Genomic DNA, 12898 nt, shown 5'->3' with positions numbered 1-12898 from the left:
TCACCACCTAGCACGATTGAGTCCATCTCCTAATTGGTCCTTTAAGCCAGTGCTCCACTCTCGCACCCTACAAACAAAAGAAAGAACACCTCTCCTAAGTGTCTGATCCCTCCTCGCCACCTAGCGTGGTCAAGCCCATCTCCTACCTGGTTCTCTAAGCTGATGTTCCATGCTCACACCTAGTGAACAAATGAGGGAACATCTCTCCTAAGTGTCCCATCTCTCCTTATCTCCCAATGCGATTGAGTGAGTCTCCCACCTGGACCTCCAAGCATAAGTATCTCCGCGCCTAGACAACTCCTATAGGCTTTTCACTCAAAAAAGGGCATGACCTCCAGGCATACAAAATAAGGGACATTGGCCATCATAGGGAGTGGATGCAAAAACAAAAAACAAAAAAAAAAAAAGCCAAAGCAAAAACAAAAACAAAGGAAAGAAAAGAGAGAAGAAGAAAAAGGAGGAAGTAAAAAGTGCACATATTTGCAGACACCAACAAGAGTCTAAATCAGAAAGGTAGCATATCACTCAAAATGATGGAAGCCAAAAATATATATACATTGAACTAATTGCTCAACACATACCCAAAAAAACAACAAACACATACCAAAAATCTGTACATTTGTTCCGCAAAGTCAAGAACTTAAAGCTATACTAGGGAAGACATTGAGCATCAGGTCTTTGCCCATGGAGTTAAGGAACTAAAGGGCTTGGCCGTCAAGCTTGAGGATCATTAGGTTAATAGTATTAAGGTCGGTCTGGGGATTCATCGTCAAATGATCCCTTAACCTCTCCAAGCCACCTTATACCCGTAGCCCCCAGCCCTATTACGTACCACCTTGGTTGCTGACATTGGGATCGAGAGTTAGACTAGGATCTCCTTGGAAGAAATCAACTCAGATTCTAGAACTCCCATTTGTATAGCCCAAGAAGCCAATTCTTCCTTAGTAGAGTCCAACTCAAACTTTAGAGCTTTAATTTGCAGCTCCTAGGATTTAACCTCGTCCCGCTTGTGCATCCAAGAGTCGCTGAGGTCCAAATACTTCCTCTCCAAGAAGTTATATGCCCTCTAGTCTAACTCCTGCTATATGATCAGCTTATCCCTCTTGACCTCGAGGCATTGGCAAGACTTCTCAAACCTCTCCTCTAGTGCTACCTCCTAACGGCCTAGTGTCCTGCTCCTCCTCTAGCAATTGTGCTTCGAGATGGCAATGGGCTATCTCCTCCTAAGATATTGTCAAGTCACCTCGAAGATCTGCCACCTCCTTGCGGAAGGCGGCCTCCAACTCATCACTCTCCCTTTGAGCCTAAAGGAACTCCTAATAAGCTCAGATGAAGAAAGATTGCAACCAGCAGACCACCTCTCTAGCTCGCCTCTCCTATCAATGATCCAAGTAGCCAGCATATCAACTCCCTAGCAATCTAATGAAGGCTAGTGAAGGAAGAAATATCAAAAGAAAAGATCAAGGGCAAGCATAAAGAAAACTTGTAGAGGAGAGGAACTTTTTAAGCTTGTTGCCTCCTAACTGATAGCCTCAACACGGGCTTTGTCACCACTCAAATTGGCTTTTAAGGCCCTACAACCTCCTTCCTAAAAGGCCCATCTTAAGCCTCAAAGTGGCAGAGGTTGGTTCAAGGAGAAAGTAGAAGGGGACTAAGGAAGAGGGCCCATGCCCCCACTAGTGGCCAGTGCAATTGAGGTCTCCACAACACCCATGCCGGTTAGCTACTCCCTTAAGACTTTCGCACTCCTAGGAGGAGCTGGCAACATAGGCTTCTCCAGAATTGCCAATGAAGAAACCTCCGGTTTGGGTGAGGTGTTCAAGGGCAAGAAAGGTATGGAGACCCTGTCCTCGCTAAGATCCATGACCAGGGGGTCATCCTGAGGCAAGCCCTGGGGTCAAGGGGAAGAGTGGACTCCTCACCACTAAGCTGTGTAGAGGGAGCAGAATGGAGGATCCCACCACCATCGCCAGGAGGTGCGTTGACAACTTAGTTGACTGTCACCCCAGGGGCGATGGTATGTGCCACGGCCTTATCGTTCGGGGGGAGTGGGAGCATCTTGGTGGTATCTTCGGAAGGCACATCAGGTTTGAGTGAGCCCCTCGAAGTAGGCTCGAATGATGCTAAGACGAATGCCATCTCAAGCTCTTCCTCATCGTAGTTAAGATTCCCAATTAGCACCTGATCACCTAGTGGGGGGTAAAGGGCAGAGCTTGCGAAGACAACACATGGCCTCCAAATGAAAGGGGAACCTTCTGCTTGGATTTAGTGTTGTTGCTAGTCCCCAATGACTCATCAGCTGCCTTGACTTTAACTTGAGGCTTTTCCCCTTCCCCTCCGACAATGGACTAGAAGGCATCTTCTAGCCTCATGGGGCAAGGGGCTCTTTCAAGAAATGGTGGCCAAAGAAGCACGACTGATCCAATGTCATCAAAAATCAGTTATGTTAGCTTCGGTTGGTAGAGCATCAGTCCAAACCCCCTCATGGTAGTCCTCAACCCAAGAATAGACTACCTTCAAGGGAGATTTTTCTTAGTTGGAAAAATCTAGGGACAACTCCTTGTCATATGGAACAACTCCCCATATAGCTCGAACAAGGAATTCTCAGTAGGCAGCCTCATCAGTTGGAAACTCCCAATCATCGCTTGACATGAAGAAAAATCTCTTGAACCAGGGTTCCCGGCGGGTAGACATATTCTTACTACAAGAGTGGAAGCTAAACAGGTTACTGTCATGGTGTTGTACCTCATGCATGAAAAGAACCCCTTGGCCGTCAAGTCAGGGTAGCCTTCAGTCTTCCAGAACCAGCAACAAACAATATAGCACGACATCAAAATTTTCCACATATTGGGATGAGGCTACGATGGGGCGAATGTGAGATAAACCAAGACATCTTGAACGAGATGGTAGAAAGGAAGCTGCAGGCCATTTGTGAACATAAAGGGAAACAATGTGACCTTATTGGCAGACCCCTCTGAGTCGACAGCGCCACAACGGGCCCCAAGAGCCTCCAAAACACAGAATTGGCACTCCGTAGGAGCTTCTCACCACATCTAGGTCTAGTAAAGTGGTAGTTGCAGACCAATGATACCCTCGAAGTATTAAGAGTTGTCCTAAGCCGTAAAAACATAAAGGCCTTTGGGGTTACTAGAAGATCCCTTAGGGCATGACAAGCGTGAGCCTTGAGATGAAGGATATGAAGTCTTTTTTAGTGCCATTGACCCTGAAGGAGGAAGATGGTTAGGATTTATTAAGAAAGAAGAAGGCACAGAGAGAAAGGAGGTTGTAATTTTCCAAAGAAAAGGCATGAATGAGAGAGGTTCGGTAGAAAGCAAGAGATGAAGGCTAGAACATGGGGTTTAAATAGGGAATCAATGCCAATTGGACTACCCCAAGTAGGAGGGCTATAAGTGTCACCAGAGAGGAAATGTCAGGAACAAATCCCACAATCTTCGCAAAGTGAGAAGACGTGTATCGCCAAGGGGATTTATAAGGAGAGAAGATAAAACGTCTGTGGGTTACAAAAGTTCTGGCCATGCCCACATGGCAGAATTTTGCGGGGTATCTAGAGGGACATATTCATTCCTGTCTAACTAGGCCCGACTCTGTTCAGCTAAAGCCAACAATCCAAACGTTGCAGGCCCACCAACCAGTAAAGAAGTGGAGGACCTAGACCAACATAAAGAAAGGGAATAGTGTCCGCACAGGCACTCCACTAACCAAATGGCTTACGGGGAACTCTTACACATTAAATGACCTAACATGGACTATTGATAGGAGATCTTGGTGGGAAAACTTGTCCCCAACGGAGGCTCCCACATGAAATACAACGACACACTATTCAGAGTATGGGCATATACCCTAGGTATAGAAAGAGCAATGATCCCACCAAAAAAAGGAGTATAAAAGATTTGGTACAGGTACAATTTAGAGGTCAAGCTATCACTCACTCTTTCCCTCTCCTAAACATAAAAACATAGTCAACAGAAGTGTTTTCTAACACTCCGAGGCATCAAGCTTCCTTTTCTTAGATGGAGTGCGGGTCCAGGTGGGTTACGAAACACATCCTTAACAAATGATTAGTTATAATAAGATACCAATACATTTAGTTTCCATGATGACTAGGAAATCTAATTAATAAGGTGTACAACATAATTGTACCTCTAACAATCGGGAGACATTCAAAGATAAAATTGTTAGAGTAATCATTATCCTATGTAGATCAACTCTTTATCAAAGTACTAGAAGAGAGGTACGGTTTCTATCTCATGTTTATTATTATTAATATTATTATTATTATTAGATTCAATATGGGAGAGCATATTAAAATATTGAAGATCTTCTCCCACCAGACAACTAATGGGCCTAGTTCACAATTAATACATGCTGAGAGATGAACCAAGCTATGTACAGTAGATGTTTGCAAGATGGTATCTTCCAGGTTGGGCTAAGATGGGCTGCACTATTGCCTTTGTAAGCTTTAGGTCCTTTAGCTCAATAAGAGGCCTTGAGATGGTTTGTTGTGCACGTTGTCCGTGTAGAGGATCATTTTCACTAGGCTCTTCCACCCCAACTGTTGATGAGATTAACCGTGGATCAAAGCCCTATCAAAGTATTAATCCTTTGTAAGCCGTGAGCTCGATATCCCGATCCATTGATATCGATATGATGTGAACCATTGGTCTTAGTAAAATGTGAAGTGGCCCATCGACTTGATACGATATGCATGATATAACGCGAACCATCATTTCGATAAGATTTGCAATATGCCAATGACTCGATAAGTCAAAACGTGAGAATATATTGTACATTGATGGAGATCTCATAAGTTCTTTTTCGGCCCCAAAAGTATTGCCCCATTTGGGTTGGCCTCTTCAATTGAATAATATTGCGCCACATGGCTTAAGAGCAAAAAATTAAAGTCCCATTTGGATTGCAAGATGATCTTATGATCTCATCTATCTCATACTAAAAGATTATCTAACGAAAAACTTTAGACATTTAGTTGAAAGATTTAATTTCATTACGACGAGAGAACAAAAAAAATAACGAAAAAAGAGGAGTAAGGTGGTGGAGGAAAGAAAACACCGAAAAGGGAGACGAGGCCAAGTGATTTGTGCTCTTATCACTTTCACCAGCATGGGGCGGGAGAAACAAAATTCCATGGTGGTGGAGGAACAACATTCATAGGTGGTACTGGAGGAACCTTGCACATAAAACCAATGAATAAAGGGAGAAAAGAATGAGAGAGAAATTCTAGCCAGGGTCCCAGGAAGAACTGGAGGCCAGAGTTGTAATCGAGCTATTTTCAGCTCTGACTCATTTAGGTTACATTTAGATGTTGATGTAATTTTAGATAATCTGTAAATAGTAGTGAAAAAATAATAAATAATAGTAAAAATATAATAAATAGTTTGTGAATAGTCCTAAGATAGTATGAGGGGATCTCATATCACCTAACTAACCAAACATAGCTTGCAAATAAAATATGATTAGCTTTACACCTTATTTTGAATAATATAAATATATATATATATAGATATACATATTACATTTCCAAATTTTTAACATAAATATATATCTGCAAATGGAAGGAAATAAAAATAATAATAAGTAACTTTACATCCCAAAAGGCAAGAAGATAATAATCTTTAAAGTTTTGTTACTCATCATTCCCATACCACACACTACATTTTTTTTTATATATATATAAAATGTGTTGTATATGGATGATGAGTAAAAAATTTTAATTAATTTATAAATATTAAAGCCAAAAAAATTTAAAAAAATTAAAAATAAAAAAAGTGTGGTGTGGTGTGGTGTAGTGTGTAGAGATAATGAATAGAATTTTTTATCTTTAAATACAAAATAGCATAAAAATAAAATTAAATATGATTTTTCAATATTTATAACCGGAAAAAAGGATTGTATTTAAACTTGTCGCTCTAGGTCTCAAAATCTATTAAACTGCACTTATAAGTAATTAAAATACTAACATATATTATTATATAATTATCGACAAATTCATATCTAAGTATAAATGATTAAGTTAAATGTAATAACTTTGTTACATATTTACTTATAATTTCATAAATATTGTACGTTATGCTTACATTATTAAGTACATTTGTATACTAACATATATTAATAAATTGCCACAATATATATTAATGTGTGTGTATATAATGTTATATAAACGAGTCTTAATTGAGTCCAACCAGTCTTAATTAAAGTCGAGTCGAACCTACATACCTAATTGAATATGCACTACATTTACTAATCGAGTGAATTTCAACTTTCTAACTCAAGTTTTTGTTCTTGCAAGTGGAGCTCGAACGACTTTTGAGCGAGTATTGAATAAATTATTGGCAGATTAGTTCACTTACAACCCGACTAGAGGCCAAAGAAGTTGCCAAAAAAGAAAACAATTTGAGGGGAACAGTTTTTTATCATGATGGGTCACGAGATGCATGAGGGGAGACAGTTTTAAAGGAAGAAAAATGATAATTGTAACTGTAAATACGTAAGCGCCGTATAATTATTTTAAAAAAAATTGAATAAATACGTAACTCACATAAAAAGAAATGAATTTTTAATAGTGGATCCCACTTTTTTAAAGCGATTGTACGGTGCTTACACACTCTACGACTATATGTAGCATTACTCTTTTCTGTCCAAAAAAAGAAGAAAGAAAAAGTGTTTATTATTCTCATGATTTAGCATTTAAAATTATCCTTTTCACTACACAATAAAATAACTTATAGAATTTTAAGCCTCCAAACTGGACTAACAAAGCATATGAAATTATTGATAAGGTCCACATGATATTCTTACTTCTCAATTTGCACTGGCCATGCACCTTCCTATCACTCGCATGTCGAAGTGCGTTGCTTGCTCTCCCAATGCATAGAATTATAGAGGAAATATATCGTGCAGATATGTTTCAAAGTTCAATGTATGCGAAAATCAAACAAAATAACTATTTAAAAAATGTGTGTCACGAAATCACTATTAGAGTTTTAGAGAAAAGAAGAATGGCACACCTGTAAGGCAATAAGGAAGAGAAAAAGTTGTTATTTCACTTGGGGATCAAGCCACCGATTATAGAACCAGGTCCCTTTTGGTTTTAACAAATTTTGAGGTTTTTTTTTTTCAATTTTTAAAGAAGAGGATTATATTCCAATTTCGTCTAACCATCTTTGATTTTACATGAATAGTGCTATAAAAAAAATATTATATATATCATGAGAAATTTGAACATGAATCCAGTGTATCTGAGGGTCCCGCCTACACAAGGAGATAGACCACCACTAAAGTTGAGTGAAAAGAAAGAGGAAGCACCACTCTATTGGTTTGGTGAAAATAGTTGTGGGTACTGCAAAATGTAGGAACATGAATGCAGTGTATCTGAGGGTCCCGCCTACACATGGTCCCGCCTACATGGGTGAGCACGCGCCTTATAAAAGGCCTGGTAGATGCATCACAACCTGAGGTGGAGATCAACATCTCACCATGTGGTAGGTGAGCTACAAAAGCTGCCTACTCTGAAAGCGAGGACGAGGAGATGAAGAGGTTGGTTACTCTAATGAGATGAGAGTTACCTTTCCAAGGTGAGCAACGGTCTAAGAAAGATTAGAGTAGGTATGGGAGCTTTCTTGGACAACAAGAAGTGCTCAGATGAGTGGTAGTGTCGTATGTTGAAGCCCACACTCTATTCAAAGAGTCACATTCTACAGAAGAGAGTAAAACTCGATAGGTCATATCACCTAAACCTAGAGGTATGGCCCAATGCCATGTACAAGAATCTCATTTGAGGCAGGACTAAAGATTGGGCATGCAGACCATGCCCTGGCAATTTGTCTCTACTATCCTACAACATGACAGTTGAGACTAAAAGACTCATATCCAATCATACTTGGAGTCAAAAGTATGTCAGAAAGACATTTGATAGTCCTGCCTTATAAAAGGGATTTAGACATGCACTTTTGAGATCTTAAACACCTGAATACTTGTGGAGTCGAATTCTTCAAAGGAAGCAAGGAAGGAGATGGGTAGCGACGAAGTGGTCCCGATCCTAAGAGGTAGGTTAGCTTCTAAGACACTACTGGGAAATATGATATGAATGTTCTACATAAGAGGCATTTGCATATTCTATAACCTTTCTCATTTATGATCATGAATAAATCTAATTTATATCATTATGTTTATTCTTATATTTACTCCTTGATTATCGAGACTTTGAATGTGTTTACTATTTTCATTTATTCATATATTTGTGTCAGAAATCATATATCTGTGTGAGAAAATCATATCTATATATGAGAAATCATATCTCTGTGTGAGAAACCATCATCTTTGTATGAGAAATCTATAACGTGTGTCAATCATCATGGGACAGGATAGAGAATTCTCTAAACTATTCCTATGAAAAGTTGCCACAAACTTCATATGGGAAGGAGAATTCACTGTGATAATTGAGGTGGAGCGATATTGTGATGGTCTCACCTGATAGGCAGGAAGAAGGATCGAACATATAAAGTGTGCTATCTTCGAGTTAGTTGGTCGGGTAGACGTTTCTTAGGTGTAAGATGTTATCTCTGTGTGAGACATCTGTCTGATACATGTGTGAGACATCTGTCTAATGACCATTGTATTTACGTGATGACATCTATGTGATGATAATTGTGCCCTCGAAATCAATATTATTTTATGGACTTTATGTACTGGAGCAGAGGTGGGATCCTCGCCTTGGCAATACTTATGTTTTATGCTACATTGCGTAGAAGGTAACTCCTCAGATGTTGCTTCAATGCCATGCTTATGTACATGTGTTTCTCAAAGAGGGTGATTCATCGCTATGTTTACAGACCCATGCATACCTCGAATCAAAAAGTATGTTAGAAGGACATCTGACAGTCCTGTCCTATAAAAGAGATTTGGATATGGAACAAAATATCACTTTTGAGATCTTATACACCTAAACACTTGTGGAGCCAGATTCTTCAAAAGAAAGAAGGAAGGATTGGTGTAGTGACATAATAATCCAGATGCTGAGAGGTAGGTTAGCTTCTAAGATAATACTGAAAAATGTGGGGTTAATGTCGTATTTAAAAGGCGATTGCATTTGATCATGAATAAATCTAATTTTCATCATTATGTTTACTCTCTAATTTTCGAGACTTTAAATGTGTTCATTGTTTTCATTTATGGATATTTTTGTATGAGAAATCATATTTCTATATAAGAAATTCATAATGTGTGTCGATCATCATGGTACAAGACAGAAATTTCTCCAAAACCATTCCCACAAAACGTTGCCACATGCTTTTAGAATTTCCATCTCTACAAGGCCTAATAAATGGAATGAGTGAATGCTTATTGTCATGTCATTTACTTCCATCTATATTAGTGTTAGCATATTTTTGTCAAAGGATAAGTGATACGAACTTTCATGAGTAGTATCTTTATATATCATCCATAATAATATATTAAGTAAATACTTAATTATATATTCGCCAGATTAATATATAAAAAAATGTCTTACATGATGTTTATCGATCATTACTTAAACCATAAGCCGTGTTGTCAAATACTACCACGGTCACTCAAAACACCTTTCGAATCGAAGTCGACGGTCTCTCCAACTCCATTTTGAATCAAAGTGGGCCTGTTTTTTCGGGGGGCAAAAGTGCAATCATGATGTCCATAGAGATCCCAATCTGATCTGCTGACACAGGGCAAAAATCCAATGTCGGTAATGGTCGGGGATAATGCAAAGAACTTGCTTCACCCATCAAAGAGTTTCATGTACAGCCTTTTTGATGTCTCCTTTTACCGAAGTCAAACAGAAAATCTTGCATACCGCACACCCAAATCAAGATTTTTTGTTCTGCCGGATTGACCAAAGCTGCAATTACCCAATAAAAAACCATAGACATAAAGGGCAAAAAAAAAAAAATCATAAATGAGAACCACATTTATTTTCCTAATTTTTCTTCCACCTTGTTTTTAGATAAGGTTTGTCTGAATCGAACACAAACGGCACGTTCGCTAAAAAATTCTCTATCTCATTTTATATCATTTTATTATTATAATTTTTTAAAATTTATATATAAAATATAATAAATAATTTAATTTTTTTTAAATTTAAAAAAAAATAATATTTTAAATTTTTATTTAAAATTAAAAATTCTCATATGGTTATCAAAACCTATTCTAAATAAAATAAAATAATGAAAGTAAATAATAGGCAAACACGTGTTTCATTTTTAAAATATTAGAATAGCCAAGGAGTTCACGAAATCAACAGGGACTATATTTGTATGACATGAACCCTTTCGAATTATGAATTTATTTTGAAAAATGTTATGCAAATTGAATATCAATGTTTGTAGGTATATTGAATCAATGACTGAGGTTGTATTTAAATAGTAATAAAAAGTAATGATAAAATATTAAATAATAAAAAAATTAATAAAAAGTAGATAAAAATAATAATTAAATAAGAAATAGTAGTAAAATATTTTTAAAAGATTAGTATCCAAATCAATCCTTTGTCAAGAAAAATTGTGCATAATTAGGTCCAGGTAGAATTAATTATATTTATTTCAATTTGTTATACTTATCCGTCAATTTTCTTAGAGATAGATCCCTTCTATTTCGTTGTAGAAATGACGTGGTCCATATCAGCATGATACCAAACAGTTCTAAAAACTTTCCCTTTTTCAATGGAAAAAAAAAAAAAAAATCTGACTTTATCAAATTTAGGGATTGTTTGGATTGTGTTAGGAGTCTTAAAAAATATTTAAATATTATTAAAAGCTCTTTAATAAAAAAAATTAGGTCGCTTAGATATTACATATTAAAGCACTTATAATCTCAAATAAGTTAAAAAATATTTTTGTTGCTTTTTTTCTCAAAAGTGATTTTTTAAATAATGCGGAACGTAATTTGAATTTTAAAAAAATGTCAATGAATAAAAATATCCATACAACTTTAAGAGAATTATAAATTTCAAACTTTCAAGAATATGATCATAATTTTTAAAAATTCAAATAATCATCATTTCTAATTTAGAAAATATTTTTTTAATTTGTTTCCAAACAAACGTAACATATTTAAAAATGTTTTAAACATATGGTTACCAATAGTAAATAACTTTTTAATAGTAAAAGTTATTACTTAAATTATAAATCTTAAAATTATACGTTATATTTTTTACTGCAATTCCAAACATGCATTTAAAACTTTTTCTCTATGGCCTTCTTTTACGTCTCTCTTTATATTTCTTTTAATTATTATTATTTTTTATTTGACACAACATTAGATAATTAAAAAGTAAGTTATTATTTTTCATTAATTTATCAATTCTTTTTATTCTAAATCAGAGAATAATGGTTAAAATTAAAAGACCATCAACAAAACATTTCAATTCTCTAATTTAGTTGAATATAGGATATATATATATATATATATATATATTTTTTTTTTTTTGCACTCTTCTAGAGATAGACAAGGATGCTAATAGAGGATTCAATCTTGTCTATTTTTATAAATAAAATGAAATGGGATAATTTTATATAAAAATTAAAAATTAAATAAAAGTTTATTAAAATATTATATTTTAATATTATTATTTTATAATTTAAAATAATGAAACACGTTTACATTCAAACGAGGCTTTACATTATCCAACAAAAAGCGGACACCTATAAGTAATGATTGACTTTACCTAATATCACCCTTTTCATCCTAGATAAAACATTCTCGCCCACTTACAATTACAGCATCTTAATTTTTTATTTTTTTATATTTTTTTTCGTCCTTCCAAATGAGAGTGGCTGCCCGCCCGGGATTTCATCCGCCACCAATTGCCAGCGCCTTGCCGCATTCTTACCGCTGGAGGTTGTCAGGACGATCATTGGTGGCAAAAAATGCACCACATGTTTAGATAATTAAAATATCTCGAAGTTTTGTGAATAATAATGAAAATATTTTTATTATATATAATTATTTTTATATATTTTTTATATATTATATTAATGTGATTAGTTAAAATAATTATTTTATATTTTAAAAAAATAATGTAGATAATCACATCACTATAATATATAAAAAATACATAAAAATAATTACACATAAAATTTTTATATATGAATATGTATTATTGAATTTTAGAAAACAAAAAAGAAAATTAAAGTTGAATAAAAGTATTTTTTTTAAAACAAGTGTTGTAGTGGAGTTTGTGAAATTGATTAGATAAAATTAAAAAATTGTCTAAATATAATTTTTGTTTAAGTAATGATGAGGTAATAATTAGGTAAAAAATCTAATATATAAAATATATATATATTTTTTATTTGAGAATAAAATCATGAGATATTTTGAAAATTTTAGAAATATTTGAGATTATCCCAACATACCCTAACTATGTAAAAGAAAATAAAGTATTCCTTCTAATTTTTCCGCCCTTTGATTATAGTTACGGTACTGGGACGACTCTGGTGAGCCGAGTCATGGCTTTCTTGGCAAGTTAATATATTTGAAAATTTTATATATATCGTATTACTATCTTATTTGTATCACATTAAATAAAATATGATATATTTATTATTATTAAATAATAATAAATATACTATTTTATATATAATAAGATGCAAATAAAATAATAATATAGTATATAACATTACAGTATATTATATTTGCTTTATGATTTCTTAGCATTGAAGTGGTATCTTCTGATTTCTTAGCATTGAAGTGGCATCTTTCAAGTAACATTGTTGGACTCTAATGGACACGTGTCGACAAACATTGGTGTTAAGATGATTTTTGCAAGTTCTATTTAAATATTAAAAATATTTTAGATGATTTATAAATAATAGTGAAGTAATTTATAAAC

This window comes from Carya illinoinensis, chromosome 8, assembly GCF_018687715.1.
Source record: "Carya illinoinensis cultivar Pawnee chromosome 8, C.illinoinensisPawnee_v1, whole genome shotgun sequence".
Classification (NCBI taxonomy): Eukaryota; Viridiplantae; Streptophyta; class Magnoliopsida; order Fagales; family Juglandaceae; genus Carya; species Carya illinoinensis.
The sequence above is the reverse complement of the archived record's forward strand: the minus strand, read 5'-3'. Positions refer to the sequence as shown.